The sequence below is a fragment of the Nyctereutes procyonoides genome, unplaced genomic scaffold (assembly GCF_905146905.1).
Source record: "Nyctereutes procyonoides isolate TBG_1078 unplaced genomic scaffold, NYPRO_anot_genome, whole genome shotgun sequence".
In the NCBI taxonomy this organism is placed as follows: Eukaryota; Metazoa; Chordata; class Mammalia; order Carnivora; family Canidae; genus Nyctereutes; species Nyctereutes procyonoides.
Window position 1 is genome coordinate 22,931,143 of NW_026575132.1, and position 13,713 is coordinate 22,944,855.

Genomic DNA, 13,713 nt, shown 5'->3' on the forward strand with positions numbered 1-13,713 from the left:
GTTCCACCATGTACTATGCAGTCAGGGGAGTGCTGTTGCTCTTTTAATATAAAGCTATCATCCGTAGTTGTTTCTAAATACACAGATGTTGTAGCCTCTTCTCAGAGGGGATCTATCTTCTTGTGGACACCCAATCTGCATTTCCTAACAGAACATCTCACGATATTCCAAGAGATTCTCCATAGAAGACAGAGACCTGAAGAACTATTGCTTTTATAACATTCTACTTCCTTTTTAATGAGCTTTGATTGATCCATGCACCTGCTGTATAGATACCCCCATTCATCCAAACTGACTCTCCAAGTTTCAAGCAAAATTGTACCTTCAAAGCTTAGCTTAACACTTGATTTTAAAAGGAATGGATGCCAACTGGAGGACCCTGATCATCAGAGAATTGTTTGTACAAAAATTCTCATAGTAGGATTCTGAGCTGGCAGAAAGAACAACAGTGAATGGCATGAAAGACTGAACATTGGAGGTATTTCAAAATCGTATCTAAGTGTAATGCTGACATGGTGTGGATTTTGATCCTTAAGTCCTAATTAAGCCACCTATCTGTGAAAGAGCTCCGTGAAAACTCCTCACAGAGAAAAGAAAGAAACACACTGGCTACCTTCACTCTTAAATGGTTGAGTAATTCTTTCTAGATCAGTCAAGAACTGAGAAAATTTACTAGTGGTAAGACTTAGTATGTGCCTATAACAAGGGGATAAATGAATTTTTGTCCTCTTTCACTTACTTAACAGCTATGTCATTTAGGGCAGGTCATAAAACCTCCCTGGGAAAGTTAGATTAGATTAGGACCCCTTGGGACACATTTGGAGGACATCCAAGGATGAGAAAATGACAAATTTAACCTAAAATCCAGATTTCTGACTTAGATCTAAAAAATTTAAAACCTTAGACATTCCCACATGGCACTAATCAGCTGAGGACATGCATTTATAAGTTGGCTATGGTTGCCACTACCTTCTATTGTCTCCACCTGCCACATTTTTCTCCTTTGTGTGACCTCCTGGTCTGGGTGGTCATTTGTATTTAAACCTCCTACCCTGTTTTACTAAATTCCATTCCAGAGCTGACATTTTAAAACTCCAGTAGGCATTTTAAACATAATATGTATGACTTCATACAAATGTTTCCTGGTGACTCAGACAAACAGGCCAGTATTTAGAGGGTAGAGACAAAGGCATTAGTGAAGCAAAGACTGCATAATAAAACAGTCTGCCCAGAACTGCTCAAAATACATTTGTTCAAGTTCATGACAATGTTTGACTGAAGATTTCTCTCCTGAAGATTTATATGATTTATATGATTCTTTGGTATGAATTGGAAACAATCAGTTCCAGCTCAATGGCTTTAAAATGAACTAAAAGAAATGTATTAGATGTGAAGTGAAGGGTGTGGGGCAGGTTAGAGGGGGACAGTGACAAGAATCATGAGCAAAGAGTGCCTGAGTCACTGAGGACCTTGAGCTAAATACGAAAAGCCAAACCAAAAGCCAAACTATTTCTGACTCGAAGCGTAGTTCTTTCCCTATCATTCCCCTCTTTCTCTTTATTTCTTCCAAATTATATTTCTGTTGCAGGAACTATTGAGAAGTATATCAGGCAGCATAAATTAGACTATCCTGAGATAACAAATAGATGCCCTAATCTCAAGAGCTCAACACTATAAGGTTTATCTCCAAATCAAGTCATAGTTTGACATGGGTTGAGTAAGTCTCCTGTAAAGCTTTTCTCTGAGGTTGGCTCAGGCACCCGTGATACTTCTTTTGGTTACACCATCTAAAATAAGATGCTCCCAATACTGTGGAAGGGAGATGCTGGAGCATCACATGAAATCTTCTTCAGAACCGGGCTTTGAAGTGGACTATATAATTTCTGCCCAAGTTCCATTGACCAAACACAGTCATATGGCCCCAAAGAAATTACAGTGAGGCTGAGCCACGTAGTCTTCTTATGTGGACACATCACATTGACTCAACCAAACAGAGCTAAGTATGTCCAGCAGCCATATGTGAGCAACAGAGAGTGGAAGGTATTACCATGAGCCAATAAACAACTTCATCTATGTCACAATTTGGATTTTAGCCAGTCTTGGATGTACGACAGAGGAAAATAGATAGATGGGGCTGATTGTGATGATGGGCCCAGAGGTCAGATGGGATCCGAAGAGGAATATAAGAAAGGAATAATCTTTCTTTTTGCATGGCATCAAATCTCCGGCATCGAGGGGTGTACTACAGCTTCAGAGTCAGGACTACAAGGGAAAAGTATAATTTTCTCTGCTTAGTAGGGCCTCCAAACTTGGTTATAATATGATAGTTGGAGAGAACCAGCTTCGGGGAACCTGTCAGTTCTCTCTTATTCTAAATAAGGATAACCTAGTCCCTGTTCAGGCACAGAAGCTAACTTTCCTGAGGCCCATCTAGCACTGGATCATAGACCCAAACTGTGAGATCCATTATTCTGTAAATTGCCTTATCATCAGCTTGGCTTCAACATGGAAATACACAGAGCAACATATATTCATTGGAGTTTGTCTGGCGTTACATGTATGAAACTCCAGAGCAGAGTTTGCCAAAGGCAATTAGTCAAGCAGTGTAGATTTTTCCAAATCTCAGGTTGTCCCCATGGAACAGAAATTCACAAATTAACCAGTAAATTTTTTTAATGAACAGTTACCGTGTAAATTAAAAAACAAGCCTCCCTTCTATTTGTTGACAGTCGCTAAGAATAAAACTAAAAACACAAGCTACGAACTGGGAGATATTTACTATACAGAACTAACAAAGGAACAGTATCCATAATATATAGTGAACTGCCACAAATACATTTTTAAAAAGTCAAACAATCCAATAGAAAATGGACAAAAGCTCCAAACAGACATTTCACTAAGAAGGAAGCACAAATGATCATAGGTATCTAAAACACATTGACTTCATTTGTAATCAGGGAATGTAAATTTAAACCACAAAAAGATTCCTTTTATAGCCATCAGATTGTCAAAAATTATCAAGTCTTTATACTCTCACAAGAATTAGTACACACTATTAAAGACAGTGTAAATTGATAAACCCACTTTGGAAAATACTTTGACATCACCTAGAAAAGCTGAGAATGTATATACCACATAATTAGGCACTTATTTTCCTAGGTATATTTCTTAAAGTTATTCCTGCCCATGAGATATGTATAAGAATATTCGGAGCAGGGGTACCTGGTTGGCTCAGTCAGTTAAGAGGCTGCCCTTGGCTCAGGTCATGATCCCAGAGCCCCGGGACCCGCTCAGGGAGGAGCCTGTTCTCCCTCCGCCCCTCATCCTGCTCATGCCCCTTCTCTCACTCAGTCTCTCTCTTCTCTCAAATAAATAAATAAATAAATAAATAAATAAATAAATAAATAAAATCTTTAAAAAAAATATTCAGAGCAGCAGCATCAATCAAAGTAGAAAAATGCTGGACACAAACTAAGTGTCCCCAGACAAGGAAATGAACAAACTAATTATGATATATTCATGAAATGTGCAACACAATTATTGTATTAATACAACATCATAGTGAAAATGAATAGATTACAGGCACAATATAGTAGTGAAAATGAGTAAACTACAGGTCTCAATGTGGATAAATGTCTGCACATGATGCTGAACAGAAAAAGCAAGTTCTAGAGGAATATTATATATCTAAAGCTCAAAAAGCATGCAAAACAATACCATATATGTTCCTAAGTTAAAAAGCTGTGGTAAAGCGAAGGAATCTTAAACACAAAAATCAGAAGGCTCTGAGAAGGGGCAGGAGTAAGGAGAGGCTTATAATCCGAAAATCACTTGTTTACAAGGTGTTTCAGATTTGTTGTTGATTTCTCTTTCCTTGTGACTTTGTGTGTACACAAGTACTTCATCAGTCCCCTCTAAACTGCACATATACAATATCTACACTCCCTCATATACATGATACACTTCAAAATACATATTTTTTCCTATGCTACTGTGGCACACTCTGTTATTCATCCAATACTCTTTCTCCCTTCTCTTCCTTACTAAAAGCACTTCTCTTTTGTTTAGCATACCTTCCCCCCAAACAGATCACCTCTAACCCAAAACGTTTCTTATTTTTTCAACTTCCCCTGCAGACAGGGGTGGCCATGTCATGACCATTAAGTTATGCAGGGAGTATGCGGAGGGCCTTCTGGGAAAGATTTTATTTTATCAGTCAGGGATGGATGGAGTTTGCACTATCTTTTCTCCTTGTTCTGGACATCCATGGCCGCCTAATAAACCACCTCTAACTTGGTAGAAAACAGCAGCCACTTCATTTTGCTCAGAAATGAATTCTGTGAGTCAAGAATTTGTACCGGTCATGGTGTGGATGGCTTATCTTTCTTTCATGCAGGCTGGATCCTTATCTGGGGAATATTTCAAAGGGCCTGGGGGCTAGAATCATTTGGAGGCTTCTTCACTTTTATCTCTGCTTCCTGGGCTATGATGGCTCAAAGACTGGACTCAGTTGGGACTGTTGACCAAAGTCATTCATCTAGTTTGGGCTCCTCAGAGCATGGCATCAAGAGAGGGAGATTCTCAAAAGAAAGAGTCTCAAAAAAAAAAAAAGCATCAAGAGAATAAGTGTTCTAAGAGAACTAGGCAAAAGCTTCATGGCATTTTATAATCTCAGAAGTCACACAATATCACTTCTACCATGCTCTGTTGGGTGAATGAGTCGCAAACCCACTGAGAGTCAAGGCGAGGGAGCATAAGGCCCACTTCTCAATAGATGTGTCAAGGAATTTGTGCTATATTCTCAAACCATTATCCTCATTAACTTTCTCTTTTGATAGAGGATCTGATGCCTGGAGTAGCAGCAGCCATATTGCAACCATGAGGGAAAAGCCAGGAGAAGAAAAAGCTCTGGATACCTTGAGCTACCAGACCAATGAAAAAGCTATTACCTCCAGACTTTAGATGATGTGGGAAAAATTAATTCCCATTTGTTTAAGCCATTTTTAGATTCTTTTTTTTTTAATATTTTATTTATTTATTCATGAGAGACACAGAGACAGAGACGCAGGCAGAGGGAGAAGCAGACTCCATGCAGGGAGCCCGACGTGGGACTCGATCCTGGGTCTCCAGGATCAGGCCCCGGGCTGAAGGCAGACGCTAAACCGCCGAGCCACCCGGGGATCCCCATTTTTAGATTCTAATGTTACTTGCTGGCAAAAGTATTTCTAGCCAATGTACTACCTCTCCCAGAGATAGAATGGTATTAGTAGATCTGGATTTGGAGTAAGCATTGATATAGAGTTAAGAAAACTATGTGGAGATGTTTGGGTCTTTTGTTATTATTTCTGAGTTTTCATTAGTTCCAGTTAAGCCTTGGAGAATTTCAGAGTAAAGCAAATTTCTAACCAGTTGACATAAATTTTGTGTATAAAACTGACATGAAAAATGCATCGGCCTCAAAAAATGGTGAACACTTAACGACTGCAAGGCACTTTATGGTCCTCAGCCAGACAATTGGAATGGGTGATTTACACTCTTATTCCCATTCAGGGTCAACCCCCAACAGTGTAGGAAATGAAGACATTTGTCTCCTCCAGAAATTACACCCATAGAAAACAAAGCCTGGAAGGGCCCCTAGGGATTCTGAAAGAATGAAAAAAAAAAAAAAAAGTCAAGTCAAATGGAAACTTGAGTAAAAGCTCAAAGGCAATGGGTACCTATTTTTCCCTACAGTGGGACCCATCTCTGCCCTGCTGTCTAGATAAGGAAACAGGAATAGAGAGCCCCACATGCACTTAGTCCACTCTATGAATTGTTTCCTGAGCTCACCAACTGGAGTTTACTGTAGCACCTATTTGACATGTGGGGCAGAGCTTGCTGCCTCTTGTAACACATGCTCCTTTATGTGGGAGTGAAGTTTAGGACAGTAAAATAGCCCATCTTTCAGAGAATAGTTACCCCCAGCTCCATCTCCCAGCACTGGATTCTGAGCCTGAGAGGATTCACTTTAGAAGTTGCTCTAGGGTTGGTGAAGCTCCAGTATATGCCATTTGCCTCAAAAATATACAGGATACATTGAGCTTGATGGTCACAGCAATAGAAAATGCAGGAATTTTTCCCAGAGAAGCTTCTGCTTCCCATCAGATACCACAATTCATTATCCCTGTGGACATGTCAGTGTGCATTCACACCTCACATCAAAGGATCCTCCTTGGTGGTGGTGGTGGTGGTGAGGGGGGTTCCCACACTGACTTAGTGAGGGCCAGTTTTCAGGTCGTACTAGATCCACAGGAAGGCACAGCCCTGAGCACATGGATTATTCCAGCAGCCTTCCCTTCGGTCACGCAGCACAACAGGCAGCCTGCATGGGGAGACCTCCAGCACTGAGGCAGAGGGGAGCCCCTCCTTCCCAGGTCTGCAAAAGGAGCCTCTCCTTCTTAACATTCCTTACCAGCCCAAAGGCTATCAGCCGGGATCTTGGCATTCCATGATTTCACTGCAGGCCCTTGAAAGACTTCCAAAGTCCTCAGCTCAGGCTCCTAAACCCCCTCCTCTATCCAACCAGGCTTTGTAATAACCCTTGGCTCTATAAATCCTAAGGCTGGTGTCATGAGTGTTCTAACCAAACAGAATAACCCCAATATAAGGCCAATATAAGGCAGAGTCTTCTTGTTTTTTAAAAAGTAAATAGAGAAACACAATTGCAGTTTTTTCTAAAGCTTCCAATTTTCTCAAATTTTCCATTTGGATGGTATGTGTTAGGCCCATCCTTAGTGACCCCAGCTAGTCATTATCATTACTAACAACAAAATAGAGCAGATGTTTATTTGGATAATGATGCTGACTCAGTAGTCTAGAGGGAACACTCTTGCGGAGGAAGGAGCTGCAGTCAATTCTGCACGTGATCAGCTGTTGGCCCCGCATAGGGGGTTCACTGAAGAAACTGTACTAGCCCCATTTTAAGGTGAAGGTAGGTGTGTGTGTGTGTGTGTGTGTGTGTGTGTGTGTGTGTGTGTATGTGTACAAGTAAACACTTGTCATTTATCCCCTTGGAAGCAACGAATCTAATATTTTGTGAGGCATTCTGTTTTGCTGCTTTTCTAGCAATACCTAAACCTGTCTTATTCTAGGAAAGTCAAAGTGTCTTGCACACATTACTTTGGGGTCTGCATGGGGAGGTATTATTGTTTCCAGAGTCAGCGTCCTGCTGCAATCCCTAAAAGAGCTCTTGAATCCTAACCAAAACAATCCCACCACTTCAAAGCTCACAGATGCTTATATTAGACTTGAAGGTGAAAGTTCAAGGAAGGAGGTTTCTTCATTTCTAATTCCTGCCATCTGGTCTGAATCTGACTCCAGGGAGAAGCAGGCTGGCAGGTGACAGCTTAGAGCATGGCTGGTCTTTACAAATGCCACCCAATCCTCTTCTGTGTAATTGGTACTTGAATTTGCATAGATTTGCATAAATTATACATCCATCAGAATTCTTTTGGTGCCCATTTAGGATTAAAATAAATTTGCTATTTTTAAAGTATCAATCCTAGGTGGCTTTTTTTTTTTTTTATAGTTGTGTGCCTATGCCCTCTCTCAGATTTTATCGGTCGTTGCTCTAGGAGGGTCTCCCAATGGTAACTGCTCTGCCGATGGCAAACATTCATTTAATAAATATGTGTTGAGTAAATAAATGAAGCCAAAATCTTGACAATCAGTGCTAGCCATTGATCCTGAGCCAACATCTGAGAGCTTTCTTGGGCTTAAAGGCCCCTAAAAGCTTGGCTACATGTAGGAGTGGACCACAGGTAGAGATGGCCTGGCCACTGGTGACAGAATAGTGACTCCTCTGATTCTCCCAGGGTGACTGATGCCCACAGGCCAGTCAGTGGCTTGAGGCCACCGGTGCCTCCCTTCCAATGTGCTGGAGTACTCTGAGCACACTGGGCTGGTGGGGTGCCCCTGTCCTTCTTGAGGGCAGGGATGGAAAAGAATAAGAGTAATAATGAGATAAAGGCCAGGCTGGAATTTGCCCACTCAGGAACAGCCCCCCACCCCTGCAGTTCTCAAAGGGCCTGCGGACAGTACTTTGTGTTGAGACTCTCTGCTTCTATCTCTGGCATCATTGCTTTCTTCTCAGCTATCTGAGAAGGTTTCTGGAGAGTACATTTTCTCAAATCCAGCCTCCAATACTAAAATGATACTCTTTTGTGCTGTAAAGGAGATTTTGCTTTCTCCTAATCCAGTATTGGGACCTCTAAGGAATCCTGGGCTTGGAATGCACACAGGTTCTCTACTTGAATGTATGTCAGCACCTCTCGGGGAAGGTGAGCTCTACCCTCAGAGAGTTAAGATTAAATAGGCCTGGAGTGGATCCTGGGAATCCAAACCTAAGTGTTTCAAAAGCACCTCCATGTGACACTGAAGGACAGTAGAATTGATAACTCCAAACACCTCAGTTGGTTTGCCCATGAAGGAAATTTAGTTCAGAGAGATATGATTTCACAGAAAGCCAACCCCTAGAACCAGAGCTCTCTTGTGTTTAAAATAAAAAAAGATTAACCCAGAGTTGCGATTAGAAGAAATGTGAGTCTGTTTTTAAGGCAACAGTCTCTGGGGCGAGGTAAAGGATGGAATTTTTTTGAGTGCAAGACCATGGTCTTACTGAGCTTTGCTTCTACAGAATCTGAAACTAGATGCTTCCAGATGTCTGTTAAAAAAATGAATCCATGATCTTTAAATAACATAGGGCCCCACTCACAGCCACTCCCCACTGCTTCAACCAGGTCCCCGCTTTTCAGCTCAGGTTTTTGGTAACACACAAAGGTAGTATTTGGGAGGAAGAAATGGATGCACCTTAATCTTAATCTTCCAGCAATCCAAAGAGTTCTTCAAACACTTTGCGAGAGATGGAAAACCTGAGTCCAACAGCCCTTCAGTCTATATTCAGCCCAATAGTGTTCAAATAGCAGTTTGCATCCCCGTCTTTGAGGCACCTTCTGGGATCCCTGGGCCATATTTTGTATTGCAGCAAAAGAGTTTTAGAAACTTAATCTAAGACCCTTGGAAGCTTTCAAATTTCAAGAAATTATAAGAATGCAACACTGCAATGGTCAAGAGAGTCTTCCTCATTGCCCTTAGTTCTCTTTGCTCCCAAGACTGAACTCTACCAAAAATACAGTTCTGAAGTCTATTCTAACTGAAAAGTTGAACTCCATTGAAAGGTAACGAGGGATTCTAAATTGCATCACGCCTGGCCAACTGCTGCCCATACAAGGACAAACGATACATGGGCCACATTCACCTGCAGGGCTTCCTTTACATTATGCAACACCTGGGCTTGTGTGCTTTCCAAACTACCTCTCCCCAAAATGCATATTGAACACCTATTTTACATATGATGATTTGCATATGATATCTCATCTCATCCCCATAGAGATCCCATAAGGTGGGTGTCACCATCCTTTACAGATGAAATTCTCCGGGTTACTCAGTTAGGAAGCACTGCCCGGATTTGAACTCCTATCTGCCCAGTTTCAAAGGATCTGCTCTTTCCACTAAGAGCTTCCCCAAAACACGGAGCAGCTCTCCTCGGCTCTACAAGGACGCTGTTTGAAAAATTCAAGCTGAGCCTCATATACCCACGAGGGAAAAGCAAAGTGCCTTTCCTTGACTTCAGAGAGCTTTCCTGGGCTGCCCTAAGGCTAGAGGCAGCCCGGCCAGGCAGCTTTAAATACACACATTTCCAGGAAGAAGGTTCTTTAGTTAAAACCTGCTGTTTTGAATTTCCACAGCTATGGCTTTGCCTAACTTCCTACAGCAGATGGATTTAAAGAATTCTTTGCAGGGCGTGGATGCTGGGAGCAGAGCTCCCTCCTCACGGTGGCTCAGCCTGGTTGTTTTGTTTTTGTTTGTAGTCTTTTGTTGGTTGTTTTACTGATTCTGAAGGATGCAAAAGCACAGTGAGACATTTCCTTGTCTTCCAAATAAAGTTCTTGCTCCGCAGTTGAAACATTTGCACTGTAATTGTGTGTCTTCAGCATCAGAAAAGGAGTCCTTTAACTTTTCATGGAGATATTTCTACATTTAACAGCAGCCCACATGCCAACAGAAGCCACCAATGATTTGTTTTCTCTGGATTTGCTTCTAAACAATTCAAAGTTTTATACACCAGCAGAGAGCTTTGAATGGGGGAACACATGCTCCACAGGTGTGTTGAATGAATAAGTGAACTCGAGGCTGCTGGTCTGGCAAGTCTAATGTTGAGAACTCAAAGACGTTCCTGGGAAGACACTGGCCCCTCAGAGCCGATAGCCCGGCTGCACTGAGCACTTCACACGCATGAGCTCAGCGAATCTCTTCACCATGACCCTATAAGGTAAGAGAATTCTTGTTAAAAGTGAGGAAGCTGATGCTGAATAGGCATCACAGCTATTGAGAAGCTACACAGAGTCATTCCTATCCTGCCCATCCTTTGTTCCACCCCAGGCAGGGAGTCACTGAACCCATTCGGAATAGGATTTTGCTTTTTGGCTCACTGTCAGACTAACTGCATCACAGAACCAGCAAGAGGTTCTCAGAGAAAAATGTGATAACCCCAGAGTCAGCCAGACTCTGAACTACTCTGGGGTCATTTCTGAGCAATGTTCTCAGCACTGTACTGACTTGCCCTCTCCCAGAGAGGATAGCAGACCAGAGAAGCCAAGGGCTTTTTTATTTACCCGAAGTCCCCTGAAGGACAAATATGTACCAATCAGCTCCCAGCATCTCAAGAGGTCCTGTTTCCTTTGGTGTTTTTCACATCTGTTGGCCCCCTGCTTTGTGTTAAGTTTATATTCATGTAAGAATTGGGGGTGAGATCCAATTGGGGGTGACACCCCTGCAGTGGTCTAAAGCAATTCCTAGATAAATCTCTTCCCCAACCTGTTGATGGGGACCAATGCTAAATAGACTCCCCTTTGGTGTTGGGGATTTAGGCTCACCCATGGAGTATAGAAATTATCATTCCTTAAAATAAAAAAATCACTGGGGCATCCGGGTGCTTCAGTTGGTTAAATGTCCAACTCTTGATCTCAGCTCAGGTCTCCATCTCAGGGTCTTGATCTCAGGCCTCATGTAGGGCTCTACACTGGGCATGGAACCTATTTATAAAAAAAAAAATCAAGGCCAGAATTTCCCCCTCCCACAAGCAATCATTAACCCCTGTGCTTTTCACCACTCTCCAAAAACTCTGTTTATCTCCAAAGAGAAATGCACTTGTTAATGTGCTCTTAGACCCAATCTGAGGTGAAATAAGATGGTTTCAGTACCTTTTCTTATGCGTCTAAGAGCTATTTTTATAATTAAATTCAAATGTTTAGTTATAAACAAGAGATTAAAAAAGTATAACCAAAAATGAAATGTGATGTGATATAGTTCTTGGTGAAATTCCTTGTAGAACCCTAATCTCAAATTTCCTGGAATCCATCCTTTGCTGTATGATTTCTGATCTTTTTGTGCCAAAATAGGCATTTTTTTCCTAGACAAAAAAACTCTTCTTGGCTCTGTTAGTAGGAATCGCTGCATTAAAACACAAAGCTACATCGAATATCAGTATTAGCATCAGGATTTACAGAGCATTAAAAAAAAAAAAAGCACGTATATGCCTAGTACTTCTTATCAAAACTTTTAGAATCTCTCTCTTGACTATATCTGTTCATTTAAAAATGAGGGAGGTGAGGTGACATAATGATATCCAAATTTCCTTCTAATTTTGATGACCTAAATCTATAAATACATACAGTACTTCTCCAAAAGCTCTAAGTAGAGTTTCAGTTAATTTTTTTAGTGATCTAAAATGAATATTTTCATCACACCAACATAATTGTAATAGAGTTGGCATTTCTTTCTGCTACATTAAGCCAGGTTTAGTGAAATGAATGTATAAGTTCTTTCATTTTCTATAAATACATCCATTCGCCTAAAAAGTCAAACACTCAAATGAAAATTGTTTTATCAATACAAGCCTGGCCATTGGAATCACTGCTTATGTGCCTTCAGTGCCAAAGGTGACCAATGGAGGACCAGTTGGCAAACATCCATGTACATTCTCCTCTCTTTGGAGCTTCAGCTCTTCAGCTCTCTGCTGAAGCCAAGACATGTCTGGCTAGTGGAGATTGTGACCTGGGTGTTGATTGAGCAGCAACTGAATTCAGAATGGACACTCTCCCACTTCACGTCAACAGCAGTTTGGCTTAACTCCAAGCCACATACAAAAAGCCAAAGTCACACCATACCACTGTGTTTCTGTTGACCAGAAAATCTCCAGCCTGCTTTCTGTGTCACTGAGGTTGCAACTGCAAAGATGTTACTACATCCCTTAGAACCTTATTTCAAATGTCATTCACATCACACAGTATGCGCATCAGAATCCCACAGTTTATAATGCAATTATGCGCTTACGTCCAGCGAAGCAAGGACAAGGAGCCAACAGACCTGGTTGAAACCAGAAGTTCTTACAAATTGACTTGCTTTATCTATAGGAGACAGTGTTTTCTTCCCTAATATGTATGTTCCTTTAATGAATATTGTGCACACTTGTGTGCTGGGTCAGTGGAGTCACTGACACAAAGAGCTGAGTCCACCGTCAGCTTCACAAATGAACACTAGTGGTTAGTGACAAATTCTCTCCTTGTCCAAACTTCAGACAGGAACCTCTGAGCCCTCTTTTCAAGTAGGCCTTGTTCTTGGGACCTATCTTTACCGACTTGGTCCAGTTTTAGCAAGACTCTAACTCATCTGATTAAATTCCTCACCGCCACTCCTTTTAACATCTGATCACCCTGACTTGCTTTCAGCAAGAAGCCCCTACCCTTGACCTCTCCTCTTAGTAACTTTCTACCCACTCACACACCCCCACCCCCAGCTCTGCTTATTGGCTATAAATCCCCAACATTTTTGTTGCACTCCAGGTTGAGCCCTATCTCTCTCTTCCATTGCGATAGTCTTGACATCTCTGGCAAATGGCCCCGAAGAGTTTTCCTTACCATCTTAAGAAGTGTCAGAATAATGTTTTCCTTAACAATAGGTTGTGTTATGTGTATGCTGCAAAACAAAGCATTTCAATCGTCTCCAAGTTTTATAGTTTGGTTTCAGCCATGGGTATTAAAACATGATCTGCTGTCTGAGGCCAAAAGGCTCCAAAGCCCTGGTTGCAGACGCACTTAATCCTTTCTCCTTCTCCCCTCCTTCCCCCCAATCTCTGGAAGAAGCAAAGCTGCACCTCACTTAAAACTACTTTCAGCATAAAAACATTCCAGAAGAGTGGAGCTGGATGCATGGGGAGAGGCACAGCAGCTCCAGAACTCTGGACCATAAAAAGGCAAGTGGGGGTTCCTTTGCCAAGAGGGGCCCTGCTGCACCAGGCGGAAGGCAGCGTTGGTGAACGGGGGATGCCAGGGAGGTACCACTAGATGCCAGGATAAGGTTTTATGGATCATTGGAACAAGAAAAAGGCTAACAGCACCCTTGTTGAGGTGTTAGAATCAGTAGAAGAAAGCCTGAGGGAGAATAAAGAGAAAAAATAACAATTAAGGGGGCAAAAGCTGGAAGAGTAAGGAGGGGAAGTAGGAGGTTTGAGCCTCAGGGTAATTTCTGGCAGACCTCTAGCAAATGCCTGCACAAACCCACGCGAATCTGATGGTGCTGTCATTCCCCGTCCTTTCTTGAAGCCAAGGATGCTCT

At 41.9% G+C, this 13,713-nt stretch overlaps 1 long non-coding RNA gene across 1 annotated transcript in view; it reads right to left on the reverse strand.

The window, feature by feature from the left end:
- Positions 1-2,655: 2,655 nt before the first annotated feature.
- LOC129522880 (uncharacterized) overlaps positions 2,656-13,713 on the reverse strand; it is a 42,434-nt gene continuing 31,376 nt past the window's right edge. Inside the window, exons 6-7 of the long non-coding RNA XR_008667001.1 lie at positions 10,974-11,132; positions 2,656-10,362 (exon numbers count right to left, since the gene is read on the reverse strand). This is a non-coding gene — a long non-coding RNA (uncharacterized LOC129522880). The remainder of the gene's footprint in view (positions 10,363-10,973; positions 11,133-13,713) is intronic.